Genomic DNA, 19,943 nt, shown 5'->3' with positions numbered 1-19,943 from the left:
AAGGGGTTTTTCTTCTCACTTATGTTTACCACCTTTCCTAGGGTATGTCCTACACTACCAGATTAGTTTGATATAAGTTAATTCAAATTTGTAGAATCGACCTTACAAAGGATTGAATTTGTCAAATCCCACACACTAAGGACACTAATTCGAGCTTTGCTTGAGTCCACTTTTACTAGCTTGGGGACCAGCGAAGTCGAGGAGTTAGAAGCAGTGGACTGTGGGAAGCTATCCCACAGTTCCACCTCCCCACTGCCCATTGGAATTCTAGGATTTCCACCCCAATGCCTGCTGGGGAAAAAACTGTGTCGAGGTTAGTCTTGGGTAACTGTCAGCATTCAACACCGTCACTCCCACGGCCGAGAGAAATCAGTTCGCGCACTTTTCCTGTTAGTGACAGCGCGGGCCTTACAGCACTCCACTACAATCATGGAGGCCCGCTCACGATCATGTCAGCTGCACTTATGGCCGTTGTCAGCTCCTCGCACCTTATTGTACACCTCTTCCAACAGTCAGATGCTGAGAAATCGGGCAGGCGGCTCCACGGCAGCCTTGGTGAGGGGACATGAAGTCACAGAGTGGCACAGACCTCTCAGAAAGCGCGATGCGCCCGCGCATCGTGGAGATCATGGTGGCAATGGGTCATGCTCATGCTGTGAGCGGCAATGATTCTGGCCCGGAAACAAGCATGGACTGGTCAGGACCTGCAGTGCTGCAGGTCTGGGATGAATCACAGTGGCTGCAAAACTTCCAGGATCACGTAAGGGCCACTTTCCTTGAACTGTGTGACTTGCTTTGTCCCCTGCCCTGAAGTGCAAGAACACCCGGATGTAGGCAGCCCTGAGTGTGCAGAAGCGAGTGGCCATAGCCCTCTGCAAACTTGCCGCACCGCAGACAGCTACCGGTCAGTAGCTAACCACTTTGGCGTGGGCCTTGAATCTACCGTGGGGCTTGCAACCTGTGATGCAAGTAGCCCACGCAATCGTTGAGCTCCTGCTCTCAAAGGTAGTGACCTGGGAAACCTCCGGGTTTATCATAGATGAAAGCTTCGCTGCAATGGGATTCCCAAACTGCGGGTGGGGCTATGGAGTGGAGACTCACATCCCTATCCTGGGACAGCCCACCAGGGCAGCCAGTCATATAAACCGAAAGGGCTACCAACAAAACTATGCTGCAAGCACTGGCAGTGTGACCTAGGGCAATTTTTCAACATCAACATCGGGTGGCCGGGCAAGCAGTTCATGCCCACGCCAGCGTGTGTTCAGGAACTCTGGTCTGTTTAGACGCCTCCCAGGCAGGCACTTTCTTCCCGGACCACAAAGAATAACGGTTGGGGATTGTGCAGAGTGCCTACAGTGATCCTCGGGGACCCAGCCTACCACTAATGCCCTGGCTCATGAAGCCCTATACAGGCGCCTTGGACACTGAGAAAGGAACTCTTCAACTACCGGCTGAGCAAGTACAGAATGGTGGTGGAGTGGATGTGCTTTGGCAGACGTCTCAAGGAGATGGAGGAGCTTACTGACTCAGCTCTGATCTCAAGCGGGAAACCAATATCCGCATTGTTATTTCTGCATGCTGTGTGCTCCACAATCTCTGTGAGGCAAGGGGAGACCTTTATAGCGGGATGGGAGGTTGAGGCAAATTGCCTGGCTGCTGAACTACGCTCAGCCAGACAGCTGTGCAGATTAGAAGAGCCCAGCGGGAAGCGCTGTGCATCAAGAGCTTTGAAAGATAGATTCCTCAGAGAGCAGGGTAACCTGTGACTGTTCAGTTTCTTTACAGAGAAGCTAGACCTGCCTATATTCCAGTTACTGTTGACTTTCTTTTGTAGTTTACATACCCGTTCACCACATTTCCCCCTTCAACACACATTTAAAAATAAAGTTAATGGAATATTGTTAATTAACAACGTTTTCTTTACTAATGAATTCACATTAAAGGTTGAAACAGGGACGCAGACTGTGGTGGGTAGGGTGTGCTGTGATGTTAACACCGCTTCTGCACTCGAGGAATGACAGGCTCCTGCTCCTAGAGCAGTCTGCAGTGCCGGACTGGTTGTTTCATGGAGCCTGCCATCCCTCCTTTTCAGGACTCTGTGTGCAGGGCTATGTGGCCTTGTGGCGGGGAGGACTGGGGGAGGATGGTTACAGGTGGGTGTGCAGGAAGGGTGAGGAGTGCAGGCTCTTGGCTGGGGCGTAGGAAGGGAGTGCGGGGTGTGTGGGAAGGGGAGGAGGTGTAGGGGATGAGGGCTCTGGCTGGGGCTGAGGTTTGGGGCATTGGAGGCTCAGGGCTATGGTGGAAGAGGGCAGGGTAAGGGCAGCCTGCCTTGCCATTTCCCCACTTGGATGGCAGGCCTAGGACCTGGGGCAGCAGACAGCATTTCTGCAGGGAGCTGCTCTACTGTCAGACCGACCAGGGTGCCTAGTGACTGCATTGTGTGTGTGAGACCTGCTGTGTGACACTGTGTGCTGTGACCTGCTGACCTGCTGTAGATCCTGCCCCCGTGTCTGTACCCTGGTAATGGTGACTGTGCTATGCAATTACCAAAGCCCTCCCCCCGCTTCACAAAGTCTTCTTCAAAGAAACATGACGGAAACAGTAATGAACAGCAAACTATTTTTAATAATCAACTACACAGTTAGGGGATGAAACTGGGATTTGGCCTTGGGTGACCCAGAAAGGGAAGGACTTCTCAAAATTTAGCGAATGAGTGCTTTTTGGTACTAGAGCACTGTGCTGGGGTGGAATGACAGTGTTCACGGCCATTGGCGCACCTCCTTCTTGTTATTTAGGGTGAGGGTGAGGGGGGTATTGGACTTTGTGGCGGGGAGCGGTTGCAGATACAGTGCAGGGGGCTCTGTCCTCCTGCCTGCAGTCCTGCAGAACATCCACAAGGCGCGGGCGTGTCCATTTGCTCCTCATTAGTCCAAGCAGCGTTTGAGTCGCCTGCTGGTCTTCCTGCCGCCATCTGTCCTCCCGTTCGCTGTGTGGCGCTGCTGCTGAGAGAGGTTCTCCCTCCACTGGCTCTGCTGGGCGCCTCGGCTCAGGAGCAGCCCATAAGTTCAGTGAACATCTCGTCCGTGTCTTTTCTTGCGTCGCCTAATCTGCGCCAGCCTCTGTGAGGGCATGCTGGAGCAGGTCGGGATACAGTTGCAGCTGTGTGATGGGAAAAGGGGTGAATTCATACAAAGATACATTTTTGCAAAGAAGAAACATAGTCTAGTCAGTCTCTGTGAACAAGACCATGCACACCACCTATCTCATGCGCACTCACTCAGGGACAGTTCAAATTTTTGGAATTCGCTTTCATTGCCTGGGGTATTGCACTGCAGATCAGACAAGTGGGGCAGGACAGCAGAATCCACGTGGAGCAACCAGGCATGGTAAGCCAAAGACTTTTGGCTGCTTAAAAGTGAATGTATACCACTGTCCTCTTGCTGCAGGCAATCCTGAAAGCATAAACTCTGCCCCTGTTCCACCCCTTCGCGTCTGTTCCCTGGGAAAGATCCCTGTATGCTGACACTCTGCAGCCTCCACCACGTGGCTGTAAAGTGGCGCTTCTTGTTCTGCAAAGGAACAGTGAAGCACTCCCAATACTAATAGTAAACAACTTACTCTAATTTAATGCAGGAGTCTCTGGCGAGATCACCCTGAGGAGGTCACAGAAAGAGATAGAGAGCGCATGCTGCATGAAAGCGAGCACAAACCAGGGGCCTATGCTGCCATGCTCGTTGAGGCAATGGTCCCGGAGTACCAGATGAAAGCCTGGCGCGGAAAAGTGTGCTACTTAGAGCACCCAATGAGGCAGCTCTCCCAGGAACCTCATGCGTAGGCTTTTCGATTACCTCCAGGAGAGCTTCTCGGAGATATCCCAAGAGGATTTCTGTTCTATCCCCATATATGTTGACCTTCTTTTCAACTAGTAACTATTCCTGCTCCATTAAAAATAAATGTTAACATGTTTTAAAGCACTTACAGACTGATCCTTCCCCTGATTCAGGGTCGGGGTAATGGCTGGGGAGGGTTGGTAGGGGATCTCAGTGAGGGTGATGAAGAGATCCTGGCTGTCTGAAAAATCAGCGTTATGGCGCTGTCGGCTGCCCCCTCCTTATCTCCGTCCTCATCTTCCCCGTCTGCGAACATCGCCGAGGAACTGGCCGTCGACACTATCCCATCCTCAGAGTCCACGGACACTGGTGGGGCAGTGGTGGCAGACCCACCAAGAATGGCATGCAGTGCCTCGTAGAAGCGGCATGTCTGGGGCTGGACTCGGGAGCGTCCGTTTGCTGCTTTGATTTTTGGTAGCCTTGTCTCAGCTCCTGACTTTCACGCGGCACTGCATTGCATCCCGGCTGTATCCTCTGTCTGTCATGGCTTTGGAGACCTTCTCGTAGGTCTTTGCATTCCGTTTGTTGGAGCGCAGCTCGAATGTACTGACTCATCGCCCACACAGCAATGAGATCCAAGACTTCCCGGTCAGTCCATGCTGGGGCCCCCTTTCTACTCTGAGATTCCCTGGACTCCTCTGCTGGAGAGCTCTGCATCGTTGCCAGTGCTGCTGAGCTCACCACGATGTCCACACAGGAAAGGAGATTCAAACTGGCCAGACAGGAAAAGGAATTCAAATTTTCCTGGGCATTTCCTGTGTGGCTGGTCAGAGCATCCAAGCTCGGACTGCTGTCCAGAGCATCAACAGAGTGGTGCACTGTGGGATAGCTCCCAGAGCTACTAAGGTCGATTTGCATCCACACCTAGCCTAATTCGACATAGCCATGTCGAATTTGGCCTTCTCCTCGTCGGGAGGAGTACAGAAGTCGAACTAAAGAGCCCTCTATGTCGAATTAAATAGCTTCGTGGTGTGGACAGGTGCAGTTAAGTGAATTAACGCTGCTAAATTCAATTAAAGTCCTAGTGTAGACCAGGCCTCAGTTTTCAGAAATTAGTCAACTTTATGGCCAGAAGAGACCATTAGAGCATCTCATCTGACCCCCTGCATATCAGAGGCCTCCTGTATGACACAATAGCTACTTTTGGGACAAACACATTGAATGATATAAAGAGATGGTGAATCCACCACTTTCCTTGGTAGCTTGTTTCTGTGGTGAAACATCCTCGCTGTTGAATTTTTGTGCCTTAGTTGTAATATGAATTTGTCTCTTTTCACCTTCCAGCCACTGGGTCTTGTTATGCCTTTCTCTGCTCGATTAAAGAGCCCTTTAATACCGAATATTTTCTCTCCATTAAGGCACTTCAACGCTTCAATGAAGTCACCTTCCAATCTTCTTTTGATAAGCTAAGCAGATTGAGCTCTTTCAATAGCTCACTAGAAGGCATTTTTCTCCAGCCCTCAGAACATTTGGTGGCTCTTTGCTGCCCCAGCTACAATTTCACAACATCTTTTTCAAATGAGGACACCAAAACTGGAGGCAATATTCCAGTATCAGTCTCACTGATGCCGTGTCACCTCCTGTGACGTTATTGACATAATCTGTAACTGTATAGATCACCGTTGCAACCACTGTTCTATATTTGCAGCCAATATGGTAGAAAGGTTGTCGTGTAAGGGGTCTATGGAGAAGTTATGATTGGCTGCTTATAAGGATGCTATCATTTTTGTAGTTGACGTTATGAATATTGGCTCTATGCTGCCCGTATTTCAAACTTGTTCTTTGCTTCCGGGGAACACCCCAGACAAGTTGGTGTCAGTTCTGTCTAGCCTGCTTGATGGGTCATTAAGGACCATCAGCTATACAATCGACCCATTGAGAGAAGGCAGATACGCCTTGTGCCTCAGCAAAGTCTGCAGGGACCTGCCTATGGACAGAACTTTAAGGTTTTCTATGTCACATGCTGGATAAAGCAAAGACCACATGGCAAGAGACTATAAAAGGCTCATGCCTCATCTCCATCTTGTCTTCAATCCTGCTTCATATCTCGGAGGGACTTTGCTACAAACTGAAGCTCTCTACAAAGGACTGAATGACCCCTCCCAGCTGTGGATGTACTCCAGAGACTTCATTTCAACCTGCAGTTTATTCCATCACTGCTACAAGCCTGAACCAAGAACTTTGACATTACTGAATGTGAAGCAGGGGTGGCTCTGGACATTTCGCCACCTCAAGCAGGGCAGCATGCCACGGGAGGCGCTCTGCCTGTCACGGTCCAGCGGCTCGGTGGACCACCCGCAGGCATGCCTGAGGAGGGTCCGCTGCTCCCGCAGCTCCACCGAAGCCGTGTGCAGTTTATATAACAACCTGGTTTATGGCTTTTGCCAGCTCTTTTCCAGACCCAAAGTCCAGAGTATGGTCAAGGGACCAGAGGGCTAGCAAATAGTGATCAGCTAAGAGAAAGCCTTGCTTGCTAAGATAGGCCTGGTCATCAGATTGCGAGGTGTTGGAGCTAAGACTAATTAGTAGAGCCCTACCAAATTCATGTGTTCCCTTAAAGCTGTGTGTCTCCCTGTGGGGAATGTAATCCCCATATGCTTGTCATGCCAGGAATGAACCTAGGCCCTTTGTCCTGCCAAGACTCTTTTAGGTGTCCCTTGCCAGAAATTCAATGTGTATATTCTTTCTGCCAAGAATGTCATACCCTGTGGTGTTCCAGTGATGACTCTTCGCTTGTCATGCCAGTGATGCTGAAGCTTTCTTTTGCCAAATTCAAATATATATGTTTGTCCTGTTCAGGACTGAACCCTTAAAAAATCAGTGGGGGTGGGGGTGTTGTTTGTACTCTTTTTGTTGTTCCCTCTCTGGATGGAGAGAGAGACCAGGAAGGAAAAACATCTCCTGAAACATACCTGAAATGAGCATCTAAGATTACAAAAGAATTGTAAGTAAGGGCAGAAATGCATTAGATTATTTTTGTTTTAGCTTGTGAATTTTCCCTATGATAAGAGGAGTTTTAGTCCTGTTTTGTAACTTTGAAGCTGAGCCTAGACGGAAATCTGGTTTTAGCCTCTGCCACCTCTAGCAGTCAGCCAGAAGACCAGAAGCCACCCTCCCCCTCTGGCCAGCATGGGGCTTGAACCCATGATCTTGGAGTTATTAGCACCACACTCTAACCAGCTGAGCTAGCCGCCCTATGGGAAACACTCCCTTGCCTGACCCTTTTGGAAGGAGTAACCGGCTGGCGCGGGGAACGATGTGGCCTCCGTTATCGAATGGATGGATCAAGACATCATTGGCCAAGGTAGGGGAATTAGCTCAAGTGGTAGAGCGCTCGCTTCGCATGCGAGATGCAGCGGGATCAATGCCCGCATTCTCCAGTGGCAAGGCAGCCGCGGGACCTTCTCTTGCCCTTCTTTTAGAAGCCATGGACAGTCAGCCGGCTCAGCTCCTCCAGTGGCCTCCATCCCTCTACCCGCTTGGCCTCCCAAAAAGCCAGCCCTTGTGGAGCACAAAGCTCTTCCTCCCCGGCCCTTCTCCCCCTTGCGCTGACTGGGAGGCTGGAGACAGCTGGGGGAAGTGAGCTCAAATGTAAGAGCAGGGGAGAAGTAGACAGACCCAGACACACATTCTCCAGCCTGCTGTGCTCTGCTGGGCTGGGCTCGAGTGGGGGACCTGCACCTTTCTTTCTGAGCTCTCACTGGAGCACAATCCCTTTCCTCCTCCCTCCCTGCTAGTCACGCCAAGCTCATTGGCCGGGAGGAGAGCCACTCAAATACAAATTACTCACATCCCAGGGGTCCATGAAGGGAATGAGGAGATGGGCGGGAAGTGGGCGGGGAAGGGAAAGCCCTCTAACAATGGCTCCTTGCTTCTCTCCTCCAGGCTCAGGGGTCAGGATGGGCAGGACTCAGGCTCTGCTTGAGGATCCTGGCACAGGGGCTGGTGGGGAGAAAGGATGGTAGATTCTCACCTGCGCTCTGGAGAGGAGGTAATAAGTGAAGGGGCATTTTGACTCCTGCCTGCCTCAGTGTCCCCTGGGCTGGAATTCTACATTCAGAGGAGTAAATAAGGGGTGAAGCCACTTGGTTAATGAAAACCAGTGCTCTAGGCCAGGCTTGAACTCACAACCTCAGCATAGCGCCTCTCAGGACTGCCCTATAAGTACTGTGCACTAACCAATTGTGCCACTGGAGCACCTGTTAATGGGGATTCTCCAAAACCCTAGGTTGATACAGGCAAGGAGTGACCCAAAACATTCTCAGTGGGGCTGAGAGCAGGTAGCGACAAGTGTTGTACTCGGTGGGGTGGATTCTTCTTAAGGGTTCCAGGCCCCATTTCACCCTTTTGTTCTTCCCTGTGTAATAACAGAGCTGGTTAAGACTTAATGGAAGTCTTGCTGCAGACTAGCAGATCTGAAATCACTGATAACCAGCTCTAAGCATTAGTCCTGCTTTGGGACAGTGTCTCTCATGCAATGAACTGCCCAGTCTGCGCTAGCTATGCCAGCTTGGGCTTGGGGATGGGGTCGACAAATAAGTCATGTGGGAAAGACAGCTCCCATTTCTCATCGTTATAGGTCAGGTGGGCCAACTAGGGGAAGAAGCCCATGCTCTCTGTTATCCTGTTTGGGAGCTCAAAATCAGGTACTTGCCTCAGATAAAGGTGCTGCTGGCCTCCCAGAAAACAAGCCACCCCTGCCCAAGGAAAGATCCAAAGGCCTGCCAAAGCCTGGGATTGAACCAGGGACCTTTAGATCTTCAGTCAGGCCTGGTCTACACTAGAACTTTAATTCAAATTTATCAGCGTTAATTCAAACTAACCGCTCAACCGTCCACACCAGGAAGCCATTTAATTCGAACTAGAGGGCTCTTTAGTTCGAATTTGGTACTCCACCCAGCAGGTGGAGTAACGCTAAATCGCACTTGCTAGCTCGAATTAGGCTTGGTGTGGATGCTAATCGAACTTAGCAGCTCCGGGAGCTATCCACAGTGCACCACTCTGTTGACGCTCTGGACAGCAGTCCGAGCTTGGATTCTCTGGCCAGCCACACAGGAAATGACCCGCGAAAATTTGAATTCATTTTCCTGTCTGGGCGGTTTGAATCTGACGTTCTGGTTGCACATCGGGGCGAGCTCCGCAGCACCTGCAACGATGCAGAGCTCTCCAGCAGAGGAGTCCGGGCAATCCCAGAATAGAAAGAGGTCCCCAGCATGGACTGACCGGGAAGTCCAGGATCTGATCGCTGTGTGGGGCGAGGAGTCTGTGCTCTCGGGCTGCGCTCCAACAAGCGGGCGAAGACCTTCGAGAAGGTCTCTAAAGCCATGAAAGACAAAGGATACAGCCGGGATGCGATGCAGTGTCGCGTGAAAGTGAAGGACCTAAGACAAAGGGTATCAAAAAGTCAGGCGGCAAAGCGGACGCTCCGGGCCAAGCCCCAGACATGCCGCTTCTACGAGGCACTGCATGCCATTCTAGGTGGGTCTGCCACCACTGCCCCACCAGTGACGGTGGACTCTGAGGACGGAATAGTGTGCGGGACAGTTCTTCCTCCATGTTCGCCGATGGGGAAGATGAGGAAGGGTCTTTTGAGGACGGCGCAGGCGACATCGAACCCACTCCCGCTTTCCTGACAGCCAGGATCTCTTCATCACCCTCACAGAGATCCCTACCAACCGTCCCTGCCCATTAACCGGACTTGGAATCAGGGGAAGGATCAGGCGGTAAGTGCTACAAACAGGAAACATTTATTTTTTAAGAAACAGGGATATATATAAAAATAGAAATACTATATAAAAATTTTTAAATATGAAACTATACAAACAGCAGGTCTACACACATAGGAATGGAGCAATAGTCCTCTGGGGACAGTTCAAAAGCTCTCAGAGAGCTGCTGGAAAAGCCTCAGCAGGAGGTTCCTTGGTAGAGGTGCCTTGTTGGGTGCTCAATTGAAGCACACTCTTCCGCGCCAGGCCATCCTCAGGTAAAGGGGACCATCGCCTCGACGAGCATGGCAGCGTATGGTCCTGGTCTGTGCAGGGCTTCTGTGAGCATCCGCTCTCTCTGAGTCCTCTGACACGCCTCAGGGTGATGTCGTTGTGGAAGTGCTGCATCTAATTAGTGGAATTAGTGTACTGTTACTATTGTAAATGGTAGACTTTTACTTTGCATAAGAATGACCCTCGCTTAACAGACTTTACTTTGCATAAGAATGACCCTCGCTTAACAGACTTTTACTTTGCATAGAATGGCCTCGCTTAACAGCCACGTGTTGGAGGCCACAGAGGAAAAGCATACAGGGATCTTTCCCGTTCACTGGTGGGAGGTGCCGCAAAACGGTCATCTTTTCTGCTTTGCACATTGCCTCCAGCGGAGAGCACAGCTAAGCACTAACTGATAAGCACTCTGTACTGTAAGGCTTACCAGGACTTTGTGCAAGAGGATGCAGCTGTCTCTCCTCGCATGCGCTATCCAGTGCAATGGCGCCGCCAATGAGGCGTATTCGAAATCTCGGACTAGTTCTGAGATCTCCTGAGACTTAGTTCCCTCTTTGGTCTTCTTAACTGAAACTGACTAGACTGTGTTTACTGTTGGCAAACATGTCTTTGTTCAAGGAAATCACCTACTTTTTCGCATCACACAGCTTCGGCTCCTTCCCGGACTGCCCCAGCATCCCCTACGCAGAGGCTGGCTCAGATTAGACGCGAAAGAAAAGACTAGGGACGACATGTTCCAGGAACTGATGGCCAGCTCCAGAGCGGAGGCGGCAGAGCAGAGACAGTCGAGGAGAGCCTGTGTCAGCAGCATCGCACACACCTGGAACGGGAGGATAGGTGGCGGCAGGAAGACCAGCAGGTGACTCAAACGCTGCTTGGTCTAATGAGGGAGCAAACGGACACGCTCCGGCGCCTTGTAGATGTTCTGCAAGACTGCAGGCAGGAGGAGAGAGCCCCCCTGCAGTGCATCTGCAACCACCCTCCAACGCCAAGAAGTCCTGTCCCCCCCTCACCCAAAGTTACAAGAAGGAGGCGGTAGGGCCGTGAGAACTGTCCCTGCACCGCAGCACACCGATAATGTTCGAGACAACTCTTGCGCTGTAAATTTGTACAAGCTCTTTCCTTACAGCATCAACCAGTCCCAACTCCAAGTTCAAACCCCCCACTGTGTACTACATTATTAAAAGCGGTTTGGTGTTACTGACTGTTTCCGTCACGTTTCTGGTGTCAGAAGACTTTCTGTTGTTCTGTGTGTGGGGGGGGGGAATTGTAATTTCAGTGCATAGCCCACAGTGCCATGCTACAGACTTGGCTGCAGGGTCAACTGCAGGGCACACACAGACTGCAGTCACTAGGCACCAGGGACAGTCTGTGTGGTGTATGCTGCCCCGGGTCTTTCCTTGATGTGTATGCTTGTGCAGGGTCCTGGTGCCTGCCATCCCCGAATGTAAAGGAAGGCTTCCCTTCACATGCACTTGGACCGTAGTCACGATCCTCCCCGGTGCCCTGAGCCCCAAAAAGAGACCTCATCCAGGGGCAGATACTCACCCTTTCCCCACACCCCTCACCCCTTCCAACGCCCAAACCCACAGCCGTCATGTTAACCCCTAGCCAAGGACGGCACCCCTCGCCCCTTCCTGCAAACCCACCCATCAGTGCACACCTTACCCAGCACAGAATGCTTCCATGTTTCAACCAAGAAACAGAAATGCAAAGTCAACGAAAGATTTATTATTAATTACTAAAACATGTCCTTAGTTTTAAAACGTCCTTCAGAAGTGGGGGAAACTTGGTTTATGATCAGGCTCTCTTAAAATCAAGTGGACAGTCACAGGTTACCCTGCTCTGCGAGGAAACTCGCTTTCAAAGCCTCCCTGATGCATATCGCTTCCCGCTGGGATATTCTCTCAGCACGGGTGTCTGGCTGATCGTAAACAGCAGCCAGGCGATTTGCCTCAACCTCCCAAGCGGCCAAAAAGGTCTCGCCCTTGCTCTCACAGAGATTGTGGAGCACACAGCAAGCAGCAATAACTACGGGGATATTCTTTCGCTGATGTCGAGCGAGTCAGTAAGGTCCGCCATCTCCCTTGAGGCGTCCGAGCACACTCCACCACCATTCTGCACTTGCTCAGCCGGTAGTTGAAGAGTTCCTTTTCACTGTCCAAGGCGCCTGTATAGGGCTTCATGAGCCAGGGCATTAGCGGGTAGGCCGGGTCCCCGAGGATCACTGTAGGCATCTGCATATCCCCAACCGTTATTTTGTGGTCCGGGAAGAAAGTGCCTGCCTGGAGGCATCTAAACAGACCAGAGTTCCTGAACACACGCGGCGTCATGAACCTTGCCCGCCACCCGGCGTTGATGTTGGTAAAACGTCCCCTATGGTCCACCACAGCTTGCAGCACCATTGAAAAGTAGCCCTTTCGGTTAATGTACTCGCTGGCCTGGTGGGCTGGTGCCAGGATAGGGATGTGAGTCCCATCTATAGCCCCACCGCAGTTTGGGAATCCCATCGCGCGAAGCCATCTATGATGACCTGGACATTTCGAGAGTCACTACCTTTGAGAGCAGTTGCTCAACGATTCCGTGGGCTACTTGAATGACAGCAATCCCCACGGTAGATTTGCCCACGCCAAAGTGGTTCGCTACTGACCGGTAGCTGTCTGGCGTGGCAAGTTTCCAGAGGGCTATGGCCACTCGCTTCTGCACACTCAGGGCTGCTCGCATCCATGTGTCCTGGCGCTTCAGGGCAGGGGCCAGCTAGTCACACAGTTCAAGGAAAGTGCCCTTACGCATCCTGAAGTTCGCAGCCACTCTGTGTCATCCCAGACCTGCAGCACTATGCGGTCCCACCAGTCTGTGCTTGTTTCCCGGGCCCAGAATCACCGTTCCACACCATGAACGTGACCCATTGCCACCATGATCTCCACTGCCCGGCGTACCCTGGTTTCTGAGAGGTCTGTGCCACTCTCCTCACCGCTGCCGGAGCCTCTCGCCCGGTTTCTCAGCAGCTGACTGTGGAAGAGGTGGACGATAAGGTGCGAGGAGTTGACAACGGCCATAAGTGCAGCGATGATCGCAGCGGGCTCCATGCTCGCAGTGCTGTGGCGTCCGCGCTGTAACCGACCAGACAAGGGCGCGACCCGATTTCCCGCCGGCGCTTTCAAGGAAAAAAACAGGGAGGCATGATTGATGGTTCAATGGCGACAGTTACCCAAAACCACCCTCGACACATTTTTCCCCAGCATGCATTGGAAATCCCTAATTCAATGGGCAGCGGGGAGTGCGGGAACTGTGGGATAGGTTCCCACAGTGCACCGCTTCCAAAGTCGAAGCTGGCCCGTGAATGTGGACTCAGAAGTTCGAATTTGTGGATTTAGTATGGATACACAAATTCGACTTATTAAGGTCGAATCCACAAATTCAACTTAAGTAGATTCGAAATAGTCCTGTAGTGTAGACAAGCCCTAACACTCTCCCAACTGAGCTACTTTGGCAGCTGTAAAGCAGTGTTTTGGCCTATTGCTTCTCTGTCCGTGATGTTTTTTGCAGAAGTTGCACACAAAAAGGACGTCATTGGGAGTGGCCCATGAAGACAAGACTCGCTTTTGCCTGCCTTGCTCAGCTTGACTTGCTGCCTCACCCCGTTCCTGCCCTAGTGCCCGGGTTGACCTGGTGGTGGAAGGGGACTGGGGGACAGTGGCGTGGGGAGAGTCTGGCCACCACTTGCCACCCCCCCCCCCCGTTGTGCTGGCTTGCCCCACGGGACGTCCTTTCTGGAGGAAGTGGGGCTTCTGCCTCCCCTCCCCGATTTTCACACCGCAGAGGAGTGCGAACAGGAAAACGAACGGCTGCTCCACACCCCCACCGGAGGAACCCGGTGCCCTTAGCTGCTTCCCTGCTCCCCCCAGCTGTGCTACTGAGTGGAAGCGTCCTGTGCCCATCACACAGAGGTCGATTAATCAAAACCCTCTTCTGCCAGCACCGGGCCTCCTGCTTCTTACACTGGGCCTGCAAGCGAGGGGGCGGCGGGCACAGCACCAAGAGTCTAACCTGTGAGGCAGGAGGCGGCTGACGCCCGCAGCCTGCTGGGGACCTCCCAGAAGTTATTAAAGGACAGAGACTCCTCAGTGCCCTTAGTAACAAGGGTTTGGGGGTCACCGAGGCCAGTAAGGGGGTCACTATGTCGGCCCTATAACCCTGGGTGTCAGGTCACTGTGCAGCTTTGATCTAGAGCTCGGATCCCAACAACCGACCAGCAGCCCACAGCCTCCCCCTGGGTCTGCTCCACCCGGTTCCTCCTTACAGGCCGACCTTACCCCCCTTCCAGCCCGGATTCACTCCTAATCATCCTACTGCCACTCAGAGCCACAGCCGTGGAGGTGCTGAAGGAGGAGTGACTCTAGGGTGGGGTTCTTCTCTAACGATGGCTGGCAGAAAGGTGGTGCTCAGCTCTGTCAGCCACCTGCCCAGGTGCCTCGCTGCCAGGGGATGCAGACGTTTCTGTAAGGCCATTAAATGGGGTATTTGGCGTCTGAGTGAATATGAGGAATGTGCAATCCTGAGAGGGAATTTCCACCCTTTTCTTCAGGGCCCCAGTGGCCTAATGGATAAGGCATTGGCTTCCTAAGCCAGAGATTGTGGCTTCAAGTCCCATCAGGGGTGGAAAAACTCCTTCCTTACTGTATATTGCAACAAAGCCTTGGTGTTATTTTCCCAAGGAAGCTGGGAGACGTTTGAACCCAAAGTACTGGATCTTGGGAGCAATCCCCAGAAACAGCATCTTCCACTTGACAAATCCTTTCTAGACCCATCAGTAGCAAACACTTAATACTAGTGTTTGTCTGAGAATAGAAGGAAGGGAGTGTTTACTCGACACCTCAGTGAGTGAAACAGACAGAAAGAGCAAGGCCGTCCTGAAAGAGAATGGATCTGTCTGGAGACAAAGCAGAACCTGAGAATGAGCAACAGTGTGAAAAGAAGAACTTCAAATGTGTGTTAGGTGTTAGTTAGGTTGGTCTGACAAATTTCAAGAAAATACCAATGCTCGTACAATGATGCGGACACTGGCTGCTTCTGGTCTTTTACTGAGAATTCATTGAGAAATATTTTCCTTAACTATGTTATGGAATATTAGGTGGGCTATGAAGGCACCATTCCTCCTGCTTTCGCCCTTCGAGACAACACGGCTACATGGCATGCGGCCAGTGCTCACCTTCCAGTCAACTGCTAGAGAAGACAACACAGATAGAGATGGCAGCAGGGCAGACTGGAGCTCCGCGGAGATGGTGGGACCAGGTCTCATCAATGGGGAGGTGGCCACCCCAGCATGCACAAGGCTGTGCCAGTAAGTGCGGCGTGTGCTCCACGGTGCCCTTACTCCCTGCATGTGGTGGTGGAGGGCAGTTACTGAGTTGGGTTGGTTTGGGAAATTTAGGGCTTGGCTACACTTGCAGAGGTAGAGCGCTGGGAGTTAAACCACAGCAGGGAAACCGCTGCCGTGTGTTCACACTGACAGCTGCAAGCGCACTGGAGTGGCCACATTAGCAGCTCTGGCAATGCCACAGAGAGCAGTGCAGTGTGTTAGCTATCCCAGTGTGCAAGTGGCTGCAACGTGCTTTTCAAATGGGGGACGGGGGTGGAGTGTGACAGGGAGTGTGTTGTGTGTACGTGGGGGGAGCGACGGTGTGTTTGGGGGGCTGAGAGTGTGTCAGCATGCTGTCTTGTGTGTTCAGAGAGCAGCAGACCCCACCTCCCCTCATACACACTCACAACAGCAGCAGCATTCCACACTAATGGTTGCTTTGTCCCAGAGCAGATAAGCAGCCGGCTGTCAGAAACGGAGCTTTGAAAGGGGATATCTGCATGCCTGCAGCCGATTTCAAAACAATGACCAGAGTGGGCACTTGACTTCAGGGGATTATGGGACATTTCCTGAGGCCAAACACAGTGCAGTGACGCAACACGTCATCCACACTGATGCCCGGGTATTTCAGCAGGGCTCAGCGAGCTTTATGCTTCTCATGGAGGTGGATTACCAGGAGCGCTCCAGCTGCACAGCCCAGGTGCTCCATGTGCCTTGTGAGTGTGGACACCTCAGGAGTTAGGGCACCCGGGCTGCTTTAATGGGCTCTAACTTGCAAGTGTAGCCAAGCCCTTAGACTATGTCACTTGTGTGACTTACTTGTGCTATTGTAATAAATACAATAGACGTGCAATGGTCAGAAATTGCACCAGCAGAGAAGTATATTGAAGGGAAACCCTAAGGAAATTAAGAGTTTAAATTATCCTCCACATGTCCCGTGTCCCACTAAAATGAATCCAACCCACAGGTCACATGGGCAGAAGTATCGGTGTCAGGATGCTACATTGTTAGCACAGTAAATGAAGCTGCAAAATAAATGATGTTTAAATGACCTCACTCTATTTTTTACAATCCGGTGTTAAGAGGTAATAGATACAGATGGACACCAGGCAGGGTCGCTTGGAGGACGAAGCCTTTATGCTTCCATCTCCTACCACTGTCAAGTTTTAGCCAATTAGGACAAGTCAGCAAATAAGAAAAACCTCAGGTCTCAGTAACTGCTGCAGGTAGCAAAGTCCTACAGGGAGCAGTTTCTGGCACTACACCTGCGCAGCTCTGCTCCCCGGCTCTTCTCGGGCTCCTGCTCTCTCCTTAGCTCTGCCCCACTCTGGCCCAGGCAGTTCCAGCTCCCACGGAGGATGGGACCCCCTGGCCTGGTGACTCACTCATTACACTGCCTGGCCTGTCAGTGTGGCTAACTTGGAGCTTTGGCCTCTCCCCATTGCCCAGGGGACTGTCAGTCTCAGGGTCCTGATTTCCCATTGGCCCTTTCCCCTTCTACTGGGACTGGGAACTAGCCAACCAAAACCCCCACTAAGCTTTAGTAAGGGGCCAACAGTCCCTTACATGAGCCGGCCCCATGAGGGTCACTGATGGCCAGAGAAGGCAGCATGAGCTGGTCAGTGAGCATGAGCTGGTCAGCATGAGCTGGTCAGTGGGACCTTGTGGTAAAGCCCACAAGCTCATACTGCTCCACTTCCCTGTCTCCAGCTCTGCAAGAACCATTTTTTCCCCTCCTGCTGGATGGGTCAGGGCTCTAGAACTGGCACCTGAGGGTTGGGATTCTCACGGCTTCACCTGGTGCCCACAAGTCTGGCACTTGCCACTGTGCTTGAAGGAAGCAGGGCTGGGCAGGTGGGAGCCCAGCACCTCTCCTCCTCTGGGCACCTAGAGCAGAGGCGGCTGGTGCTGACAGCTCCAAGGGAAGGCTTAAAAGCCACAGAGGCCAGGGCAAGAGGAGGAGAGGACCATGATTATGTGTGGCCAGCAGACAGCCACAGGGCCAGCCTGCTCCCTGCTGTGCTGAACCCCACTGAAGGCCACCCACAGACCGGCATGCAGGGTGGCTGCTGATGTTTCTCAGGTCATCTACTGAGGGGGCTGAGACACTCTAGGCACAAGAAATTAAGTTCCCAGCGACAAGTGAGACTTAATTGTATGGAGCCAGGTGCAGGGCTTTGGCAGGGAGGCTCGGGCATGGGGGATTGAGGTGCAGCGGATGGACCGGCTGTCTAGGCACAGAGATTTAGTCTCCCTGAGGAGGAGGAGGAATCCTGCTGACAGGCAGTGGCTGTGCAGAAAAAGAGGAGGGGTTCCTGGGACTTTTTTTGCCTCTCTTTTGCCTGCCTGCTCACTCTTGCCTGCACACTGGGATAATCACTCTTGTGGTGAATGGTGAAGATGTTTCCTAACAAGCCCAGGTAGCTCAGTTGGTAGAGCATCAGGCTCTTAATCTGAGGGTCCAGGGTTCAAGCCCCTGTCTGGGTGCTCAGCTTTTTAAGTTGCCTTGTGTGCCAGGAGCCAAACCCTGTTCACAGCCACACAGGGATTCCCAGAAGCTGTGGCCATTTCCTGGAAAGGTTCCTTTCCTCAGCAATCAGGAGAGAGGCCACATCCCCAGGAGCAGGCCTAGAACACGCAGTCTCTGGCTCCCAGGAAGCGCTGTGGGGCCAGGTGCTGAGAAAGCCCAGAGGGGGAGCAGCAGAGGTGGGGGGAAGGGAGAGAGAGAAGCAATGAAGACAGAGCACAAGTGTACAGGGGGCATCTGGTCTGGCTATTGTGGGGACCTTCCCTGGTTTATACACGACCCTGGTGGAATTGGCTGTAGAAAGGATCTGAGTCCCCACCCTTACCCAGAGGCTGCCTGACCTCGAGGACTGTTAGGATACAGAGATTCAGGCCTGTCTGCAGAGGCCTGTACTTTAAGAATTTAGGTGTATTTTTATCACTTAGCTAGTTATAAAGATATAAAAGAGAGAATAAAAAATCACTGTCTGTCTGTGTAATGGCCTTCTCTTACTGTGACAGTCTGAGGCCTGGTTCTTCGGCTAAGCAGCAAAGGCAGCCATAAGCTGGGAAGTGTATGGTCACATCCTCACATTCCCAACTAGTCACATTGAAATAAGGTGCTACTGGGCTGTTAGGAATACAATCCTGCCCTGATATTCCATCACCTCCAGAGAAAGGGAAACTTAGTTTGGTAGCATCCTGTCTGGCAAGAACTCACTTATCAATAGACACAGCTGGAAAACCCTTATGTCTGTATAGATGTAGTTGTGAAATCCTCCCTTCTGTATTGTTTTGTATGTTTATTTGCATGGTCTCTGTCTGGGTCTGTGATTGTTTCTGTCTGCTGTATAATTAATTTTGTTGGGTGTAACCAGTGAAGGAGGTGGAATATAACCATGTTACAGTATATCAGGACTGGTTAGTCTAGAGAAGGAGTGAGGGTACCAGGTGGCGCGGTGGTCAGGGCCATGTGGTGAGTGCCCCCCTGACGCGCCGGCCGCCCCCCTTCTCTCTCCCCCCGCTCCCTCCCCGTCCCCCCCCCTAGACCGGGCGCGCACTCTGCAGCACAGGGAGTCTACTGGCTCCGGCCGCCCTGTAGGGTTTTTTTTTTTTTTTTTCCCCTGCTTTGCCGGCCGCGCCGTTGTTCTTCCCCCCATCCCCCTGCTTTGCTGCTCCAGCCCCACCATTTTTGTGTTGTCCCCGCCACTTTGCCACTCCAGCCACGTTGTCCCCCCGCTTTGCTGCTTCAGCCGCACTGTATCCCCACACCCCCGCTTTGCCGCTCCACCCGTGCCGTTTTTCCCCCCCTGTTTTGTTGCTCCGGTGGCCCCACCCCATTTTTTTTTGCTTGGGGTGGCAAAAAAGCCAGAGCCGGCCCTGCCCACACCTGACTCCTGCCATTGTTACAGGGGCCTGACAAGCTTTACTTGTGTTTGGATTCTGCAAAGCAGAGGAGCAGGTGAGGTTTTCCTTGCAAGTTGTGTGTGAGTGAATCTTTGGCCAGGTCTGCACTACAAAGTTGTTTAAGCAGAATTATATTGCTCAGGTGTGTGAAAAACACACAACACTCCCTCGGTCGGCAGCTTGTGGCTGGTGTACACACTGCAATGCCATGTCTGGCGACAAAACTGCCCTGTTTTGGTGACAAAATAAAACAACTTCGATGAGAGGTCTAGAGCTTTTTGCAGCAAACTTAAAGTGACAGAGTAGACGCTGCTGTTCATTATATCACCATCCAGTATCCCACAATGCCCGCCGTGAACTCGCCTGCCCTGCATTCCTGCTACAGAGCCATGGGCCCCTCCCCTTTCATCGCTCTGGGAAGTTCTCACAGATGAGCCTGCTGCTCTGCTCCGGCAGCCCGGAGCACATCAGTGACGTGGATGCTGCTCTCTCCCGCCCTGCGAACACAGAGCAGGGTGGTGGAACTTCCTTACATTGCGGGAGGGGCACCGGCATCTGAAAGTGACACCCCCATGACACCCCTTCCCTCAAGGAGGCTCTTACCGTCTAAATAGGGACGTCTGTTTTCTAGTAAAATCACTGAAAGGGAAGGAGAAAACTCGAAAGAGGTTCCTCCTGGCACTCACGTCCATGAACCCGAATACTCTCTCAGTCCTCAGAGAGAGACCTGGAGAAGGAGACTTGCTGAAGCAAAGCCACAGGGTCTCTGAGGTTTCCCTGGCC

The 19,943-nt window shown here is 52.2% G+C and overlaps 2 non-coding genes across 2 annotated transcripts; one reads left to right on the top strand and one right to left on the bottom strand.

Annotated features, from left to right (window-relative positions):
• Positions 1-7,011: 7,011 nt before the first annotated feature.
• TRNAI-AAU lies at positions 7,012-7,085 on the bottom strand. Its single transcript has one exon. It is a non-coding gene; the product is annotated as a tRNA-Ile (tRNA).
• A 10,577-nt stretch (positions 7,086-17,662) lies between these two features.
• On the top strand, positions 17,663-17,735 carry TRNAK-CUU. The gene has a single exon. It is a non-coding gene; the product is annotated as a tRNA-Lys (tRNA).
• The last annotated feature ends 2,208 nt before the right edge of the window (positions 17,736-19,943 follow it).

This window comes from Mauremys reevesii, unplaced genomic scaffold (assembly GCF_016161935.1).
Source record: "Mauremys reevesii isolate NIE-2019 unplaced genomic scaffold, ASM1616193v1 Contig104, whole genome shotgun sequence".
NCBI lineage: Eukaryota > Metazoa > Chordata > Testudines > Geoemydidae > Mauremys > Mauremys reevesii.
This window is presented reverse-complemented; position numbering and strand designations above follow the sequence as displayed.